Genomic DNA, 19,915 nt, shown 5'->3' on the forward strand with positions numbered 1-19,915 from the left:
GAAACACTTTTGTATCATAAGAAACATATTTGCACACAGCAAGATCCCAGAAACAGCACCCTCATTACCACCAGATAATGTTTTCACAATGTTGATTGAGGGTATATGTTGGCTAGGACTTCAGGGATACCCTAATCTTCTCAGAAATAGTGCCAGGCATGGTAGTATAGTGGTTAGAGTAACGCTATTACAGCTCCAGCGACCCAGGTTCAATTCCTGCCGCTGTCTGTAAGGAGTTTATACATTCTCTCCATGTCTGCATGGGTTTCCTCTGGGTGCTCTGGTTCCTCCCACATTCCAAACATGTACAGCTTAGGAAGTTGTGGGCATGCTATGTTGGTGTCAGAAGTGTGGCAGCACTTGTGGGCTGCCCCCAAAACACACTACGCAAAAGATGCATTTCACTGTGTGTTTCGATGTACATGTGGCTAATAAAGATATCTCATCTCATCTTATCTACCTGCAGCTGAGGGGGCAGATGAGGTTACAGTTTAAATCCCATCTGATGTCCCTCAGGTTGGATCTTTGTGCCTGACTGGAGATGCCTTGCAAAGTTCAAGCCCACCTGGTCGGTCAGCAGGACAGGAACTCGTGCATGTCAGGACCTTTGAAGGCTCCTGTCAGCTGAGGTGGTTTCACATCCCTACCTTGACTCTGTGTCTCCACAAGTGATACTACTCTTACCAGAACAAAAGAAGGGAAATCTGAAATAAAAATTTTTGAAAAAACAGCGGAGACACTCATCAGGCAACTGTCAACAGGACTGGGCCATCATCTTGAAACTTTGACTCTACTTCTCCTCCCATAGATAAGATGAGATGTCTTTATTAGTCACATGTACATCAAAACACACAGTGAAATGCGTCCTTTGCATAGAGTGTTCTGGGGGCAGCCCGCAAGTGTTGCCATGCTTCTGGCACCAACGTAACACGCCCACAACTTCCTAACCAGTACATCTATGGAATGTGCAAGGAAACCAGAGCACCCAGAGGAAACCCACGCAGACACGGGGAGAACGTACAAACTCGTTACAGACAGCGGCCGGAATTGAACCCAGGTCACTGGCGCTGTAATAGCGTTACGCTAACCGCTACACTACCGTGTCTGCCCTGCAGCCTGACCTGCTGAGCATTTATCTTGGAACAACACATTTGGCCCATTTAATCCATGCTGGCTCCAAGGAGAGCATCTGTCCCATCCTACCTCTCCATATTTCCCTACACCTTGCATCTTATTCTCTCTCACACATTCCTCATTGATTCTTTTTGCCATTAATTTACCCTGTGATGTTAACAGGAGAAAATTAACCCATTAATATCTTTGGGACTTGGGAGGAAACCCATGCTGCCACAGGGAAAGAATGCATTAACTACCCAGAAAAAGTACCTGATGTCAGGATTAAACCCAGGTCCCTTGATCTGTGAGGCAGTAGCCCGAACTGCCGTACAGTGACAACATTTTCTACATTATAATGAACTAGAATTTTCATATCCTCTCCAAATCTTTGCAAAGTGTTTCACCTCAATTAATTATTGTTCTAGAACAGGCAGGGAGTAGAGGGATACAGATCAGGTGCAGGCAGATGGGATTAGTTTAATTTGGCATCATGGTCAGCACAGACTTGGTGGGCTGAAAGGCCTGTTCCTGTTCCTGTGCTGTACTGTTTTATGTCGTAAGAGTGACTGTTGTTAAGGAGAGAGATTTAGGAGTTGTCTGCACAAAGCAAACTGCTTTTGCATGTCACCAAACACTCTACAAACTGCGACAGATGTACTGTTGAAGGTATCCTGACTGGTTGTATCATGGTCTAGTACAGCAATACGAATGCACAGGAACATAAGAAGCTGCAGAGAGTAGTGGACTCAGCCCAATACATCACTGATACATCTCTCCCCACCATCAGTAGTACCTACAGGAAACGCTGCCTCAAGAAGGCAACGTCTACCATCAAAGATCCTCACCATCCAGGCCATGCAAACTTCTCACAGCTACCATCAGGCAGGAGGTACAGAAGCCTGATGTCCCACACCACCAGGTTCCAGAACAGTTACTTCCCTTCAACCATTTTGTTCTTGAATCAACCGGCATAACCCTAATCACTACCTCAGTACAGCAACACTATGGCCTCCACAGCTGTCTGTGGCAATGAATTCCACAGATTTACCACCTTCTGGATAAAGAAATTCCTCCTCATCTCTGTCCTAAAGGGACGTCCTTTTACTCTGAGGCTGTGCTCTCTGGTCCGAGACTCTCCCACTACTGGAAACATCCTCTCCACATCCACTCTATCCAGGCCTTTCAATATTTGGTAGGTTTCAATGAGATCCCCCCTCATCCTTCTAAACACCCAGAGCCATCAAACGCTCCTCATACGTTAGCCCTTTCATTCCCGGGATCATTCTTGTAAACCCCCTCTGGATCCTCTCCAATGCCAGCACATCCTTCCTCGGATTTTGGGCCCAAAACTGCTCACAATACTCCAAATGTGGTCTGACCAATGCCTTATAAAGCATCAGCATTACATCCTTGCTTTTATATTCTAAGATTTATTCTTTTCATTCTGAGATCACAAGAGATTACCAAGAGGACAGAGGAAAAGACTCAAGAATATTCTCAAAGCCTCCTTGAGATAGTGTAACATCCCCACTGACTCCTGTGGATACCTGGCCCATAACAACTCAAGGAGGAGATGCAGCATTCGAGATGGCACTGAGAACCCAACGTCCATGCATTGGGACACGCGGAAGCCCAGCATGTGGAGGAAGGAATCCCTGTTCTCTATCCACCCACCCCATCAAGCACTTCCTTCCCTACCTGTGGCCAAATCTGTAGGTTCCAGATTGGCCTCTTCACCACAGAACTGGAGTTGGTAGTAAGTCCCCCTTGAGTCCGAGGAACTGCCTACAAAAAGGATTGTGACAGAGTACCCAAATCTTCAAATATCGGAAATGCACTTTCAAAGGAGATGGTGGAATCAGATACAATTACCAGGTTTAAGGGGCATTTAGACAGACACTTAAGTAGAACATAGAACATTACAGCACAGTACAGGCCCTTCGGCCCACAATGTTGTGCCAACATTTTATCCTGCTCTAAGGTCTATCTAACCCTTCCCTCCCACATCGGTCTCCATTTCTCTATCATTCATGTGGCTATCTAAGAGTCTCTTAAATGTCCCTAATGTATCTGCCCCCACCACCTCTGCAGGCAGTGCGTTCCACGCACCCACCACTCTCTGTGTAACAGAATTTACTCCTGATATCCCCCTTATACCTTCCTCCAATCACCTTAAAATTATATCCCCTCGTGTTAGCCATTGTCGCCCTGGGAAAAAGTCTCTGACTGTCCACTCGATCTACGCCTCTTATCATCTTGTACACCTCTATCAAGTCACCTCTCATCCTCCTTCTCTCCAAAGAGAAAAGCCCTAGCTCACTCAACCTATCCTCATAAGACAGGCAAGTAAAATAGGCAAGGCATTGAAGGATACGATCCTAATGTAGGTAAATGGGATAAGTGTAGATGGGCAAAATATTCAGCATGGATGTGGTGGAGCAAAGGGAATGTTTCTGACCTGTACGACTCTATGGCTCTATTGTGGCATCCATCAAACAGGTAAATGGACTATCACTAAATCAATCCAAAAGATGACACTGACAATGCCACACTCCTTCAGTACTGCTGAGAAGAACTAACCCAGAAAATAATCCAAGGTCCTGGAAAATCCTCAACACAAATATTCAGACACTGAGAATCAAGATATAAGATATTTATTCATTAGTCACATGTACATTGAATCACACAGTGAAATGCATCTTTTTGCGTTGCTGAGAACGTGCTGGGGGCAGCCCGCAAGTGTCACCACTCTTCTGGCGGCAACATAGCATGCCCACAAGTCCTAACCCGTACATCTTTGGAACGTGGGAGGAAATCGGAGCACCCAGAGGAAACCCACGCAGACGCGGGGAGAACGTACAAACTCCTTACAGGCAGCAGCGGGAATTGAACCCAGGTCACTGGTGCTGTAATAGCATAACATTAACCACCACGACTGCAGATGCAGGAATCTGGAACAAAAAACTAACTACTGGAGGAACACAGCGGGTCAGGCAGCATCTGTGGAGGGAGATGGACAGTCAACAATTCAGCTCAAAACCCTTCATTTGGATCCAGTCTCAACCTGAAACGTTAACTGTCCATTTCCCTCTACGGATGCTGCCTGACCCATTGAGTTCCTCCAGTAGTTTTTTTAAATTTTGATATTGATATGAGAATATCACCAAAGAACCAAACTGACATTTCCACCAAATGAAATGGGTCAGATTTTCCTATGAAATGCCAGTAATTGACAGGAAGTGTTGAACTCAGAGGTTGTGAACTTCCTGAGTGATTCTTGCTGGAGATTTCTGACTTCCCTCCGGACGTGGAGCTCCAAGTTCCTGCAGTCCCCTGCAGCCACGCTGGAGAAGTTGCCTTCTGAATCTGGGCCAAGGTAACCTCCCTTCACAAGCACATAAAATCTTGGATAGTTTTGACAGCTGACTCAGCCTTTGGATGCAGCTTAACCAGCTGTCAAGACACTTCTGTGGGAGGAGATCGCTACTTATGGCTGGCAGCGTCTCACCCACCAGTTTGGAACTGGTTTCACTCAGGTAGCTGCAGCTGGGAGATCTGCTCCAGAATACTTTTTTCTCCAAAAATATACTTTATTCCTAAAATATACAGTAATATAATCATGGCTTAATCAGTAAGATAATCTTCACAGTATCAAGTAATTCAATATGTTCACTTACAATGTGTCAACATCACTAATGTTTACATCCCCAAACATTGCATTGTGGAACGCCGAGTGAAGGGAAGGAAAGTCTGGTCACCTCAATCTTCCAGGCTCCAGATGTCATTTCCCTTCTCCAGGAGACGGAGACAATGGAAGAGGAGGCCACAGTGGAATGAGCAGCAGAATGGTAGGTGGTGAAGAGGAAGACAGGACAAAAAGAGCCTCCCGAGTGCAATGAGACCATCACAACTGCAAGAGGAGTGGAAAATAGTAGCAGGTATCCCAGATGGATGTCAGCTGCTTTTCCTGGGCTAAGGATAAAGTCTCAAAGACAAGCCACAGACAGAAGAAGCACCAAAATGGAAGGAGAAGAAAGGAGGAAGAAGAGGTCCCAGCTAGAAAGCTGGAAGGGATGTAAAGAGTCCAGTGCACCCCAGCTCCAGGAAACTAGAACAATGTCCGGCAGACCAGGATCCATGCAGCATCTGACACACCCCAGCTCTAGGAGACAAGGAGCTATGCAACGTCCAATGCAACCTGCTCTGGGTGACTGAGAGCAACACAGTGTCTGACACACCCCAGCTCCTGCTGACCAGGACCAATGCCTTTGACTGAATATCATACATGTACACGACGGATGTGCTCTCCAAAATGAGCTTTGGGGAGGGGATCCAACTGCTCTACACAGACATCAGTTGAGCAGGCCAAATTAATAGGTGGGAAACCAGAACATTCCTGATCAAATCTGGCTGTGCTTTCTCCTTGGTTTTGGTTGTGTTGGATCTAGCAAAAGGTTGACTGAACCTTTTGCTAGATCCATCAGGAAGGATATGGGAATAAGAGTGGTGAGGGTCCCATATGGGTGATGAGGAGCATTCAAGTCCAGGCCTTACTGCATGTCATTATCTGCTTGGGCCCACAGTTGGTCCACAGATTAATCAGCATCTGTGACCCATTTGAACTGACCACAGGGGGCAGCAGAAATGAGGCCATGATCTGGCCCGTCCAATCCTCTCTCCCCTTCACCCTCAGGTCCAATTGCCTGAAGGTGCTACGAATCTGGTTTGGAGGAGCCAGGGCAAGAAGTGGCTGAAACGAATGGTGAAGGTGAAACAGAAGTCGGGATTGTAGGAGCAGTGTTCCCTCTTGATGGCAGGCAAGATCTGGTCATCCGGTGCAAGGTGCTCTTGGTGTTCCTGTATATGGTGTAGATGTAGCCTGTACTCCAATCCTGTGCCATGGCAGTAACCAGAGCCACCTTCCATTTCATCTGCAGATCCAAAATGGATCAAACCCACAGGGATGTAGGGCCTCCAGAGAAAGGGGTGCAAAACATATCCAATGTAGCCCTCATCTTGATGGCTACTTATGTGAGTGCTGCACTGACGGTGCGTAGAGCTTGGTACACATACACCAAGTATCACCATGTGCTGAGTTATACCTGTTCCCCATGTTGTGAAGAATGAGCCTGGTCTTAATGCCATATAAGGCTCCATTCAGTTGGACCATGCCTTACCATAGGTCCCTTGTAGAAAAGTCTCTATGGAGAAACTCCTTTGACTATGAGTCATACAGGCAGTGGTCTGCACAGAATATTTGGAGATCCTGCAGGAGAAGGTGGTGGGATGCTTCCCCAAGTAGACTGTCATTTGTCAAAGTAGCTCATTATCAGGACTCTCAAACAAGGTCCAAGTCTGTGGTTGTCTGGTGGTGAAAGGAACCCTCCCCATCATGGACAGCTAGAACCTCAATCCCACTGCCTGCTGCCCTCATGGTGGCTGCAGTGTGGATGAATTGTTCGCCCAGCTGTCCAGGAAATGTGGTCCTAGTGGGTAAGGCTGCACTGACTGGGTAGCTCCTACAGCCAGGAAATTCTGGGCCTCGGTTACATCAGAGCGTTGCTTCCTCATAATAAATTGAAATATTTACGCTGGGTTTTATTTTAAACTGGTATAACCTCACGTGCTGATACTTTTAACATGAGGTGGAGGAGGGGTGGTACGGAGGAACCTGTGTTCTGTCTGCAATGGCCATCTCGAGCTTTTGGTTGCATATCATTTTATTTCTCCTTCCCCCTCCAACACTAACCTGTCTGTCCTCGGCCTTCTCCATTGTTACAGAAAGGCAAAATGCAAACTGGAAGAACAACATCTCATATTCCATTTGGGTAATTTACGACCCAGAGGAATGAATATTGAATTTTCCAATTTCAGGTAACCCAAACCCCTGGTGTTCTCCTCCCTGTCTACCTAGTTTTTGATCACCTTTCCCAATCCCCTCCCTACCTGGTTCCACCTATCACCTACCAGCCTCTCCTCCCCACCTCCCTCGCACTGCTACACACCAGCAACGTTTCCTCTTCTATCTCAGTTCTGATGCAGAGTCTTGACCTACACTGTTCTATTATCACTGATTTATTATTACTGACTTATATGATGTGAGATTTGTTGTTTTGTGGCATCAGCACAATGCCAAGACATAAAATTACAAAACTAAATAGAGCAAAAATAAAGGAATAACGGGGTAGTGTTCATGGGCTCATGGACCATTCAGAAATCTGATGGCAGAGGGGAAGAAGCTGTTCCTGAACCGTTGAGTGTGGGTCTTCAGGCTCCTGTACCTCCTCCCCGATGGTAGTAACGTGAAGAGGGCATGTCCCAGATGGTGAGGGTCCTTAGTGATGGATGCCACCTTCTTGAGGCACCGCCTCTTAAAGATGTCCTCAATGGTGGGGAGGGTTGTGCTCGTGATGGAGCTGGCCGAGGCTACAACCCTCTGCAGCCTCTTGCTATCCTGTGCATTGGAGGCTCCATACCAGGCAGTGATGCAGCCAGTCAGAATGCTCCCCAGTTCGATGCTGCTTGAGCCACTGAGTTGTTCCAGCACAATGTTTCTTTCATTCCAAATTCCAGTACCTGCAATCTCTTTTGTCTTCAGCTCTGGATGTCGTGTGTTTATAATCTCACTACTGATCCCATCCCAGATTCCTTTCCTTGACCTAGATCAAGGTACAGGTTTCACTGAAAAACTCCATTCACAAATTCTCTAACCAGTGTGCTGGCAAGCTAGTTTCTCGCACAACAGCTAAAATCTGGTTGGCTATCAGTGACAGAGAGAGCTTTAATAAGTGTGAATATCAAAACTTATGAGTCATGCCAATTTGTTAAGAGTGGGAGAAGATTCTAACTATCACTTAACTTGGACATCATCCCTTTCGTTCCTTATCCACCCACGTTAAACTTAAAATGACATTTTAGTCACTTTAATAACAGGGATGGACTGAGTGCTGGCGCATTACTAACCTGTTGTAATTTCCAACAAAATAATGATTTGTCTTCAGAGGGCACCTTGCATACACCATCAAAATAGAGGTCAGGTTGAAAGATCGCATGAGTTTGGGGACTAAGGTGTAAAGCAAATTCAAGGTCACTCCTGCAACATTTAGGGCAGAAGGTTTTCTGCCTGTGGTCTGAAGGGTTTAGTCAGTATTTGTTTCCTTACACCATGGGACTGAAGCCAACAGAAAACAAGCAACTCTAGCTTTTTTTCAGAACTCTTATCGTAACAGCTGGGAGGGAGAAGTGAGTCATGCATAAGTAATCTGTTATAAACAAAATAATAAAAAAATACTGGGTTTGAAAAGCCAGACTACAGATTGGAGTACACTACATTTTGAAGTGTGCACCTTTATGGAAAAGAAGCCATCCAGTTTGAAATAAGGCAGTAATATCTACACTGCCACTGGGCACGTACAGACCAGCATTTTCACTCAAGCGACGCAACAGCACCTCTTCCACGATCATCCTCAACACTGGTGCCCCACCAGGCTGCGTCCAGAGCCCCTTACTCTACTCCCTATACACTCATGACTTTATGGCCAGATTCAGCTCTGACTCCATTTACAAGTTTGCAGATGACACCACCATAGTGGGCCAGATCTTCAAAAACAATTAGACGGAGTACAGGAAGGAGATAGGGAGCCTAGTGGTGCGGTGTCAAAACAACAACCTTTCCCTCAATGTCAGCAAATGGGAGCTGGTCATTGAATTCAGGAAACAGAGTGGAGCACACGCCCCTGTCTGTATCAATGGTGCTGAGGTGGAGATGGTTGAGAGCTTCAAGTTCCTGGGTGTAAATATCAGAAACTATTTGTCCTGGTCCAACCATGTTGACGTTATGGCCAAGAAAACACACCAACGTCTCTTCTTCCTCAGAAGGCTATAGAAATTCAGCATGTCCCCGATGACTCTTACCAGATTCTTACTGATGCACCACAGAAAGCATCCTATCCAGATGCATCACAGCTTGGCATGGCAACTGCTCTGCACAGCCCAGTCCATCATGCAAACCAACCTCCCCGCCATTGACTCCATTTACCATTCCCACTGCTTTGGGAAAGCAGCCAGCATAATCAAAGAGCAAAATGCACAAAATGCTGGAGGAACTCAACGGGTCAGGCAGCATCTATGGAGGGAAATGAACAGCCAACATTTCAGGCCAAGACCTTTCATCAGGACTGGAAAGAAAGAGGGCAGAAACCAGAATAAAAGGGTGGGGGGAGGGGGAGGAGCACGAGCTGGCAGGTGATAGGTGAGTCCAGGTAGGGGGGGGGGGAAGGTAGGTGGGTGGGGGAGGGGGGAAGTGGGAATGACATGAGAAGGTGATAGGTGGGAGAGGCAAAGGGCTGAAGCAGATGGAGAGGAGTGAACCACGGAATAAAGGGAAGGAGGTAGGGAGCCAGAGGAAGGGAGATGTGGGTGATGGGCAGGTCGTGAGGGTGGGGGAGGGGAAAGAATCATAATCAAGAACCCCTCCCACCCTGGTCATTCTGTCTTCTCCCCTTTCCCATCAGGCAGGAGATACTAAACTTTGATAGCCACCAGACTCAAGGACATCTTCTATCCCATTGTTATCAGACTCTTGAACAGACCTCTCCTACACTAAAAGATCAACTCTTGAGCTGCCAATCTACCTCGTCAAGCCCCTTGTACTTTATTTATCTTCCTGGACTGCACTTTCTCTGCAGCTGCTACACTACATTCTGCGTTCTGTTTTCTTTTTACTACCTCAATGTACTTATGTATGGCATGATCTGCCTGGCTGGCACACAAACAAAAGTTTTTCACTGTATCTTGGCACACAATACAATAACAAACCAATAAAAATAATAAAAGAAAGTAGCTGGTGTGGGGATATTCCTGGATGTGCTATAGGACAGGATGATGTACCTCCACCTGGCTAAGGAGTAGAAGGTCAGGCTGTCCCAGTGAAGGCCACAGATGTATGTGCTGTCTGCCTGTTCATTGTCAGTCAATCCCTGATCCCAGAGTTTTCTGAGATTATCAAGATGTTTTCTGACAGTGATCTAGTGCCTCAGCAGCTGGTCGAGGTGGCAATTCGAGCTTTATCCCCACATCCACCTCGAGCCTGATTCCCACTTCCCAGGCAGCAGGTGTTGTAGGGATAGACTGAATAGGCTCACAACTCTGCCTCATTGGACATGGTCCAGAGACAGCGGGATGCACGCTGTTTAAAATTAAACTGCAGAGTTTGGAATGATGATTAGAAATAGAACTCGATAAGGAGACATTAGATTTCCATTAAACCCCAATAGCCTTTTAACACAAAAACACAAGGAAATGGGAGCCAGTGTTGACCACCTGCACCCTCTGGCCTGCCCCAATATGATCGACCCCAGGCCTCAACTTCTGTGTCAGTTCCCCCAAGCCCTCAATTTTCAGATCTTTCAAAAACACAGCTAGCACGGTAGTGTAGCGGTTAGCGTAACACTATTACAGTGCCAGCGATCTGGGTTCAATTCCTGCCACTGTCTGTAAGGAATTTGTACATTCTCCCCGTGTCTGCGTGGGTTTCCTCCAGGTGCTCTGGTTTCCTCCCACATTCCAAAGACATACGGGTTAGGAAGTTGTGGGCATGCTATGTTGGCGCCGGAAGCGTGGCCACACTTGCGGGCTGCGCCCATAACACTCTACACAAAAGGCGCATTTCACTGTGTGTTTTGATGTACATGTGACTAATAAAGCTATCTCAACTCATCTCAAGTAATCGAGCTTTCACAATCCTATAGGGGTAGAAAATTTGGGAGATTCACTAGCCTCTGCAAATAGAAATTCCCATGCACCTCAATTTTAAATGTCTGGCCCCTTATCTCTTAGCTACATCACCTCATTCAAATCTCTCCCATTTGTGAAAACATCTCAACATCCGCCCTGTCATGACCCCTTAGAATGTAACCTGCCTCAATAAGATCACCCCTCGTTCTTCAAAACTCCAAAGAATATTGACCCAAGCTGTTTAGCTCTATTGATAGGACAACGAGTTGTAATATGGTGTTGTGAATGATCCAATCAGTTGGATATGTGTCAATCACACCAGAAGAATGTCACTTAAAATAAGTTGCAGGCTGCAGACCATTTCAGAATCAGAATCAGGTTTATTATCACTGACAAGTCGTGAAATGTGTTGTTTTGCAGCAGCAGTACAGTGCAAGACATAACAATTACTATAAGTTACAAAAATACATAAATAGTGCAAAAGAGGAATAACAAGGTAGTGTTCATGGGTTCATGGACCGTTCAGAAATCTAATGGCAGAGGGGAAGAAGCTGTTCCTGAAATGTTGAGTGTGGGTCTTCGGTTTCCTGTACCTCCTCTGCAGTGGTACTAATGAGAAGAGGGCATGTCCCGGATGGTGAGGGTCCTTAATGATGGGTGCCGCCCTCTTGAGGCACTGCCTCTTGAAGATGTTCTTGATGGTGGGGAGGGTTGTACCCGTGATGGAGCTGGCTGAGTCTACAACCCATTTATAAAATTTTCCATTAAATATTTTTGCTGAGTTGGTACCAGGAGGAATGTGTTTGTTGAAAAATGCTGATTTCCGAACTATATCTTCTAGGGTTGCTGGCAACAACTGTCCAGTCACTGAGAGGGAGGCCTGGAGCCCATTCGACAATGGCAACTGAACACCCCACTGACCTGCAGCAAAGTCTTTCCCACTTGAATCGTTAAGAGGGGCGATGGTGGTGGAGCCCTCGGGAGATTCAAAACCCAGAAGTAACTGGCCAAGAGCAGACCAGGAACCTGAGCAGGGATCCAGGCAGTGTGCCTGTGTCTTTAGTGAAGACACAGGAAAAAGAGGAGCAAAGATCGTAGGTAATAAAGTGCACACCTCTGGGTGTTTCAGGTTGTTCAATTCTGATTTTATTTTTGACCCACACTAATTTTTTGCCATGTTTTCTTGTCTTACTAGCTGGCAAGTAGTCCTTTCCCTTCTGGTGAATGGCAAGCCATCAATTGGCAGTGAGAATAATGGGACAGTGGCATGAAAACTTGCAAGAAACTAATCAAGATTTCTTTATTAGTCACATGTACATCGAAATACACAGTGAAATGCATCTTTTTTTTGCGTAGAGTGTTCTGGGGGCAGCCCACAAGTGTCGCCACTCTTCCGGTGCCAACACAGCATGCCCACAACTTCCTAACCCATAAGTCTTTGGAATGTAGGAGGAAACCAGAGCACCCGGAGGAAACCCATGCAGACACGGGGAGATCATACAAACTCCTTACAGACGGCGGCCAGAATTGAACCCGGGTCGCTGCCGCTGTAATAGCATTACGCTAACCGCTACACTACCATGCCTGCCATCAGTGAGGTGTCCTTTGCCCTCCTGATCTTCCTCTTGTGTGCTCCTACATCTCTCATACTCAAGGGATTCACTTGATCCCAGCTGCCGTCACCTGCAATACGCCTCCTTTTTCCGACCAGTGCCTCAATATCCCTTATCAACCAGGGATCCCTAATCCTGCCAGCCTTGCCCTTCACTCTATCAGGAGCATGCTGTCCTTGAACTCTCCCTCTCTCAATTTTAAAAGCCTCCCACTTGCCAGACACCCCCTTACCCGCAAACAGCCTCCCCCAATCCACTTTTGCAAGTTCCCGTCTAATGCCTTCTAAATTAGACACCCCAATTTTGGATTTTACTTTGTGCACCAGTCCTATCTTTTCCCATAACTATGCTAAAACAAATAGAATTATGGTCCCAAAGTGCTCCCACCCTGACACTTCAGCCACTTGCTCAGCCTCATTTCCCAACAGGAATGGGTTAAGACTTTAACCCACTGATAAAACGTAAGTGAACTTTGTCACAATGAGAGTATAGAGGGCCTCCTGGCCAGCAATGGTCCCCAGTGCTGGGACAACATCTCTTTCTGCCTCCTCAGAATCTTTGGGAAGAAGCCCCATCTTCTGCAGATTGTTCCACCTTGAGGTCCACAGCCTGCTGCCCTACTTTAACACAGTACATTAATTCTGCAGATGTACGGAAGGCAGGTGTCTACCAAGGACAGGCATGTGCCAAGGCCAGGCATGTACCTAGGGCAGGAACACACTGCAAGTTGATAGCCTGAGTCTCCTGGAAGACTGGTGTTCTAACAAAGGACTTACCCTCTGCCTGCTGATCCTGAATTAGAATCAGAATCAGGTTTATTATCACTGACATATGATGTGAAATTTGTTGTTTTGCAGCAGCAGTACAGTGCAAAGACAAAATCTATAAATTACAAAAATAAATTGAGCAAAAAAAGGAATAATGAGGTAGTGTTCATGGGTTCATGGATCGTTCAGTAATCTGATGGCAGAGGGGAAGAAGCTGTTCCTGAATCACTGAGTGTGGGTCTTCAGGCTCCTGTACCAACTCCCCGATAGTGGTAACAAGAAGAGGGCATGTTCTGGGTGGTGAGGGTCCTTAATGATGGATGCTGCCATCTTGAGGCACCGCCTCTTGAAGATGCCCTCGATGGCGGGGAGGGTTGTGCCTGTGATGGAGCTGGCTGGGTCTATAACTCCCTGCAGCCTCTTGCGATCCTGTGCATTGGAGCCTCCATACCAGGCTGTGATGCAGCCAGTCAGAATACTCTCTACTGTACATCGATAGAAACTTGAAAGGGCCTTTGGTGACATAGCGAATCTCCTCAAATTCCTAATGAAGTGGAGCTGCTGGTGTGCCTTCTTCATGACTGCATCAATGTGCTGGGACCAGGATAGATCCTCGGAGATGTTGATGCCCAGGAACTTGAATACTGCCTCCTAAGTGCCACACGTACCTAATGATCCTCTGTCTCCCATGCCTTTGTAAGTACATAAGCAGCAGACTGCTGTAGCACCTGCTGGAGGCACAGAATCTGTCCTGGGGAGACACCTGCAGTTTTGGTCTTATTGATTGGATCGTAGGATGTGAATGTCTCTGCCAATGCCAGCATTTATTGTTCATCCTTAATTGCTCCTGAACTGAGGAGGCAATTAGGAGTTAACCACATTTCTGGGTCTGGAGTGACATCTGGGCCAGACCCCCAAGGATGTTAAAATCTCCTCCCTGGAAGGACATTAGTGAGCCAAATTTGTTACGAAAATCCAGTATGTTTGCAGATAGTGTTATCAGATGTAGCTTTTTTAAATTCCGGATTTATATAAATGCTTGAAATTAAATTTCCCAGCTCCTCTTCAGCCGAGGAGAGGAACTTGCTTCAAGGGGAAATGGCAAGAAATCTCTTTCATTCCCACTGGAATTTATTCTACTGGCCCCTCTCCTGGTTCTGAGCTCCTCTGGAGAAGGTGAAGATGAATTATTCACATTGTCATAACATGTGTCCCTGGAGCAGGGATGTAAGATCTGAGCTCTCTTTGCGTTGATATCTGAATTATATCATAGTCTCAGTGTGCATACCATTCACATAGAAACACGGTGTCTGATTATAACAATAACAGGTACATAACACACCTTTAACGTAGCACACTGTCTCAAGAAGCTGCTGAAGAAAAATTGGCGCTGATCACTCAAGAAGGTACTCAAACAGATGACTAAAAGCTGGCTCAAAGATATAGGTGTTAAGTAGCACCTTGAAGGAGGAAAGTGGGTTAGGGATGTGGAGGAATTTAGGGAAGAAATCCTTGATGATATATCCCAGGAAAACACTGGCATGGTCATCTGTGTTGGATTATCTAAATTTGAAAATTCCAGAGTTGGAAGAACACAGATATTTCAGAGGTGGAAGGGCTGGAAGAAATTTTTTTTTTTAAATAGGTTTATTTGTGGAATTTGGGGAAGGCTGGCATTTATTGCCCTGGGGAGGATGTGGTGCACTTGTTGTTTTCAACTGCTACTGAACTGTTGGTCAAAGTCAAAGTTGAGTTTATTGTCATCTGCGCAAGTACATCTATGTCCAGGTGTAATGAAAAACTTGCAGCAGCAGCACAGGCACATAGCATCATATAAGAGGCATTCACAAGAAAAACATACATTAAACATAAATTACACACAACTTTTACAAGAAAGAAGACAATTAAAACAAAAAAAAAGTCCATTTTAGTGCAAAGTGATCAAAGTGGTCATAGTGTTGCTAAACTTTAGTGATTAGGGTTGTGCTGGTTGGTTCAAGAGCCGAATGGTTGAAGGGAAGTAGCTGTTCTTGAACCTGGTGGTGTGGGACTTGAGGCTTCTGTACCTCCTGCCCGATGGTAGCTGCGAGAAGATGGCTTGGCCTGGATGCTGGGGATCTTTGACTATAGACTTTGCTTTCTGGAGGCAGCGCCTCCTGTAGATACTACGGATGGTGGGGAGGGTTGCGCCCATGAGGTATTGGGCTGAGTCCACTACTCTCTGCAGCTTCTTACATTCCTGTGCATACCAGACCACGATGCAACCAGTCAGGATACTTTCAACAATACATCTGTAGAAGTTTGTTAGAGTGTTCAGTGACACGCTGAACTTCTTTAACCTTCTAAGAAAGTAAAGATGCTGACATGCCTTCCTTGTGATTGTATCTATGTGCTGGGCCCAGGACAGGTCATCTGATATGTTAACGCCCAGGAATTTAAAGCTGCTGACCCTCTCCACCGCCGATTCCCCCAATGTAGACAGGTGCATGTTCACCCTCCCACCACACCCTTCCTGAAGTCAACAATCAGTTTTTTAGTTTTACTGACACGGAGCAAGACCTAATGATGAATAAGTGACTAACTTCTAATTCGAGATAGTGTGTGACTTGGAGGGTTATTTTACTGATGAACATTAGTATCAGTAATGGTGATCAGGAAATGACTAGATTGTTTTAAAAACCCAACTGGTTCACTGATGTCCTTCAGGAGGGAAATATGGGCTACATGTGGCTCTATACACAACAGTGTTGCCTCTTAACTGCCCTAGCCCTAAAATCCACTATCCATTTGGCTTTCTGCATTGCAATGTTGGGACCTCTCAGATGGAAGATAGATTGAGGTTTGGTACACCAGACTTGTACTAAATCTTTCAATCCCTGGAACTTGTGAATCATAGAATATCACCAGCAGGGGACTCATACAAGACTGGTGTGGATCTCCTGCATATAGCCAATTTCGTGTACATTTTCAGATCCTTCCTTCTAACACAGTGAGTGCTTATCTGGCTTTGATGGTCAGCTGTATCCCCAGATACTGGTGCTTCATGTTCTATGATTGAACAGATTAAGCATATTCCTGTGCATGGTAATTGAATTGTAATTCATTTAATGATATTCAGGAGCCTATTTTCAAAAGAAAATATCACTCATGTAACATAAAAGGATAATTCAGTAGCCTTATCTTGTAACAGAAGGGTTCAAACAGCAAGAGCTATTTAGAGTTGTGATGTTTACATTAGCCAGCAGATTCACCCACACCATATCAAGATCAAGCTGCAATAGAGATTTATCAGGCCAAGGCTCAGAAACTGATTCCTTTCTGATATCCCAGCAAAAAGACAATGCGGGAAACACAGCAGAGTTCCCAGCCAGTCACTCAAGTTATTCAGATGAGTGGTGACTTTGATATGTCACCTTTCTGATCCTTAATAGGAAGCTGATAGACTTGCCCTGAGGGTCAGTTATAAGCATGACCAGGCGAAGCCACAGTTTGCATTAGATTAAGCACAGCCTGAATTCCCTTTCACCGACGGTCAAAATCAAATACGGCCAAATGGATCCCTTGTTGGTTTAGTTTCGTTTATTGTTGATGTTGGCACATGAATTTAATTCAATAATGGGTTACTGCTGGGGTACAATATGGTTTATTGATTTTATGTGATGAGTATTGTGTTGTATCTCGTTAGCCCAGGAGGTAGATATAAATAAAATGCACCCAGCGCTGTAGTTTGATTTACCGAGCAGTGGCTTTGAGATGCACAGTGATCAAGGTATGGACTAATTCAACAGACCTGATCTTATCTTTAATTGCATTCGGGGCTGTATTGAGTGAATAAGAAACAATATTGTAAGTAAAACTAAAATAAATATTGAGATTATTTAAGTTGAATTAATAAATACAAAGGAAAAAGAGGAATATCGCAAGTCATTGCCCATTTACCTGGATTTGGGTGTAGCCAGATTTACTTCAACTGACAAAGTCTGCATTTAAAACAATGGTGTAAGGTAGTCAGTGGTTCTGCATGTTGAAGGCACTGCTTTTTTCTCTGTATGATCTGCCTCACAGCCAGATCTTGCCCTGCCTTCACCCTAAACCTTTCATCTTTCCTTTGTTGAGTGTCTGTGTTAAGACGTGTGTGATTTTTTTTTCCCTCCACCTCTGCCAGGCTAGACTGTGACTCTGAGAGAGGGTGATTGTCTTCTGGCTCTGCCCTCCTTCCCCCTTTTACTGGGCCCAGGCTCAGAACACATCAAAAGAGCCTCCAACCCCCCATCGCAAGCCTTGTGGTTTAAATCTTTAAACTGGGAGTAACAGCCTCAGTACATTCAGACCACAGTCATGTCACTGCATGTTCCTGCAACAATTGTCAAGGGAGGGAAGCAGCCACGTAAATTGAGTAGTGCATGTTGTCTCTCTGGACTTCATGCTGCGGCTCTGATCAGGAGTTCAGCAAAATTCTGTTTGAAATGAGAATAAACTAATTTTCATCAGATTCTCCTCGGTGAAGTCCCATGTGTCCAAGCATGCCAAGGGTCATCATTAGAAAGCTCCCATCAAAAGATACAAGGCTTCTTTTGGCAATTCTTTGCTCTTTGTTTAATTTATCAGTGTTAATGAATACATTTAGGGAGAGGGTCCATCCTCCTGTGCGACCAATTCCAAACATACATTTAAACGTACTCTGGGAGATAAACAAATGTATTAAAAATGGTATTAAGAAGGGGCAAAGAGCAATTTCTGATTTAAAATTCAGGAGACTTCTATGATCAAAGGGAGCTCAGTAGCTCCCAGCTGTTCAAAGGGACTCATAAAATAAATCAGATGTGCCTAAGAATAGAAAAGATCTCATTAAGTGCTAAACTGAATAATGACAGGTGAAAGCGTCAGCCTGCTTAAAGACCATAATTTTTTATCTCTGTTCATTTTTTGACTATGTATTTGTTTTGCCAAATCATTTTGTTCCTAAAATTGAACATTACAGGGTCGAATGAGCAACAGTCCAAATAATCAGGAGAATGGAGAGGCTGATGCAGTCAGGGTTTACCGCTGTGTTGGATACTCCATTGCCAGTACTTTTCACAGAGATAAGGAAAGTTCTCAATGGTTTAAGATTAGGCATGAAAGAGAACAGTTTCTGAGTGCCGCTGTGTTTTTTTTAGTGATCTACGTTATAGCTGTTGGAAAAGAAAATCATGCAGAGCCAAGAAGCGAAGAAGAAAGGCACTTTTTTATTTGAAGAATAAAAAGATTTTGCAATCAGGGCATTTTATTAACAAGAAAAGCCCATAAGGTCTACATTTTATATCAGATTAGACCGGGTTTTAGTTTGCTCAGTATTCCCTGCCCACTCAGACTCTCAGAGTGGTCTGTTGGTTGAGTTGAGAATTAAGCTGAGTTACCATGCTTCAGATAACTGGAAGTGAGCATAACTTTTGAGGGCACATTTGTAGAACGGTGGTTTCCTTTTTTAGTTATGGGAGATCAGTGCACATTCAGCAACTGTTTTGTGCACTAGGTGTATGTTCATATCCAGATTGGGTAGGATTGGCATCCTATGCTAGGTCATCAATTATAATGCAGAAAATTAGACCATAAGACCATAAAACATGGGAGCAGAATTAGGCCATTCGGCCCATTGAGTCTGCTCCACCATTCAATCATGGCTGATTATTTTTCTCGACCCCATTCTCCCGCCTTCTCTCCGTAAACCTTAACCTCCTTACCAATCAAGAACCTATCAAGCTCTGCCTTAAATACACCCAATAATGTGGCTTCCACAGCCATCCACAGATTCATCACCCTCTGGCTGCAGAAATTCGTCCTCATCTCAGTTCTAAAGGGACGTCCCTTTCTTCTGAGGCTGTGCCCTTGGATCCTAGACTCCTACTAATGGAAACATCCTCTCCACATTCACTCTATCCAGGCCTTTCAGTATTCAAAAATTGTTGGACACTCAAATATGTTCGACAGACTAGGGTTGTTTTCTCTGGAGCGTTGGAGGCTGAGGGGAGACCTGACAGAGGTAAATTGGTAATTGGTTTATTATTGTCACACTTACCGAGGTGCAATGAAAAACTTTGTTTTGCATGCCATCCATACAGATCATTTCATCACATCAGTACATCAAGGTAGTATAAGGGAAAACAATAACAATGCAGAATAAAGCGTTACAGTTACAGTAGAAAGTGCAGTGCAGGCAGACAATAAGGTGCAAGGCCATAACGGGGTAGAAAAAAGTAGAGCGATGAAAATAGAAGTAGATCTGCAGAGTGCAAGCTTGCTACGAGTTGCCATGCTCTACAGTAGACAGTCGGTATCTTTTTCCCAGGGTCGAAATGTCTAATACTAGAGGGTATGCATTTAAGGTGAGAGGGGGAAAGTTCAAAGGAGATTGCGAGGCAAGTTTTTTTACACAGAGTGGTGGGTGTCTGGAATGTGCTGCCAGGGGTGGTGGAGGAGGCAGATACGATACAGGTGGTTAAGAGGTTGTGAGATAGGCACATGAATATGCAGAGAGTGGAGGGATATGGACTATGTGCAGGCAGAAGGGATTAGTTTAATTAGGCATCATTCGCCTAATGAGTTCAGCACAACATGGTGGGCCAATGGGCCTGTTCCTGTGCTGTATGTTCTATGTTCTATGATTTGTCTTCCATGTACACTGCTGCACAGTAGACTTCTGAG

The sequence above is a fragment of the Pristis pectinata genome, chromosome 3 (assembly GCF_009764475.1).
Source record: "Pristis pectinata isolate sPriPec2 chromosome 3, sPriPec2.1.pri, whole genome shotgun sequence".
In the NCBI taxonomy this organism is placed as follows: Eukaryota; Metazoa; Chordata; class Chondrichthyes; order Rhinopristiformes; family Pristidae; genus Pristis; species Pristis pectinata.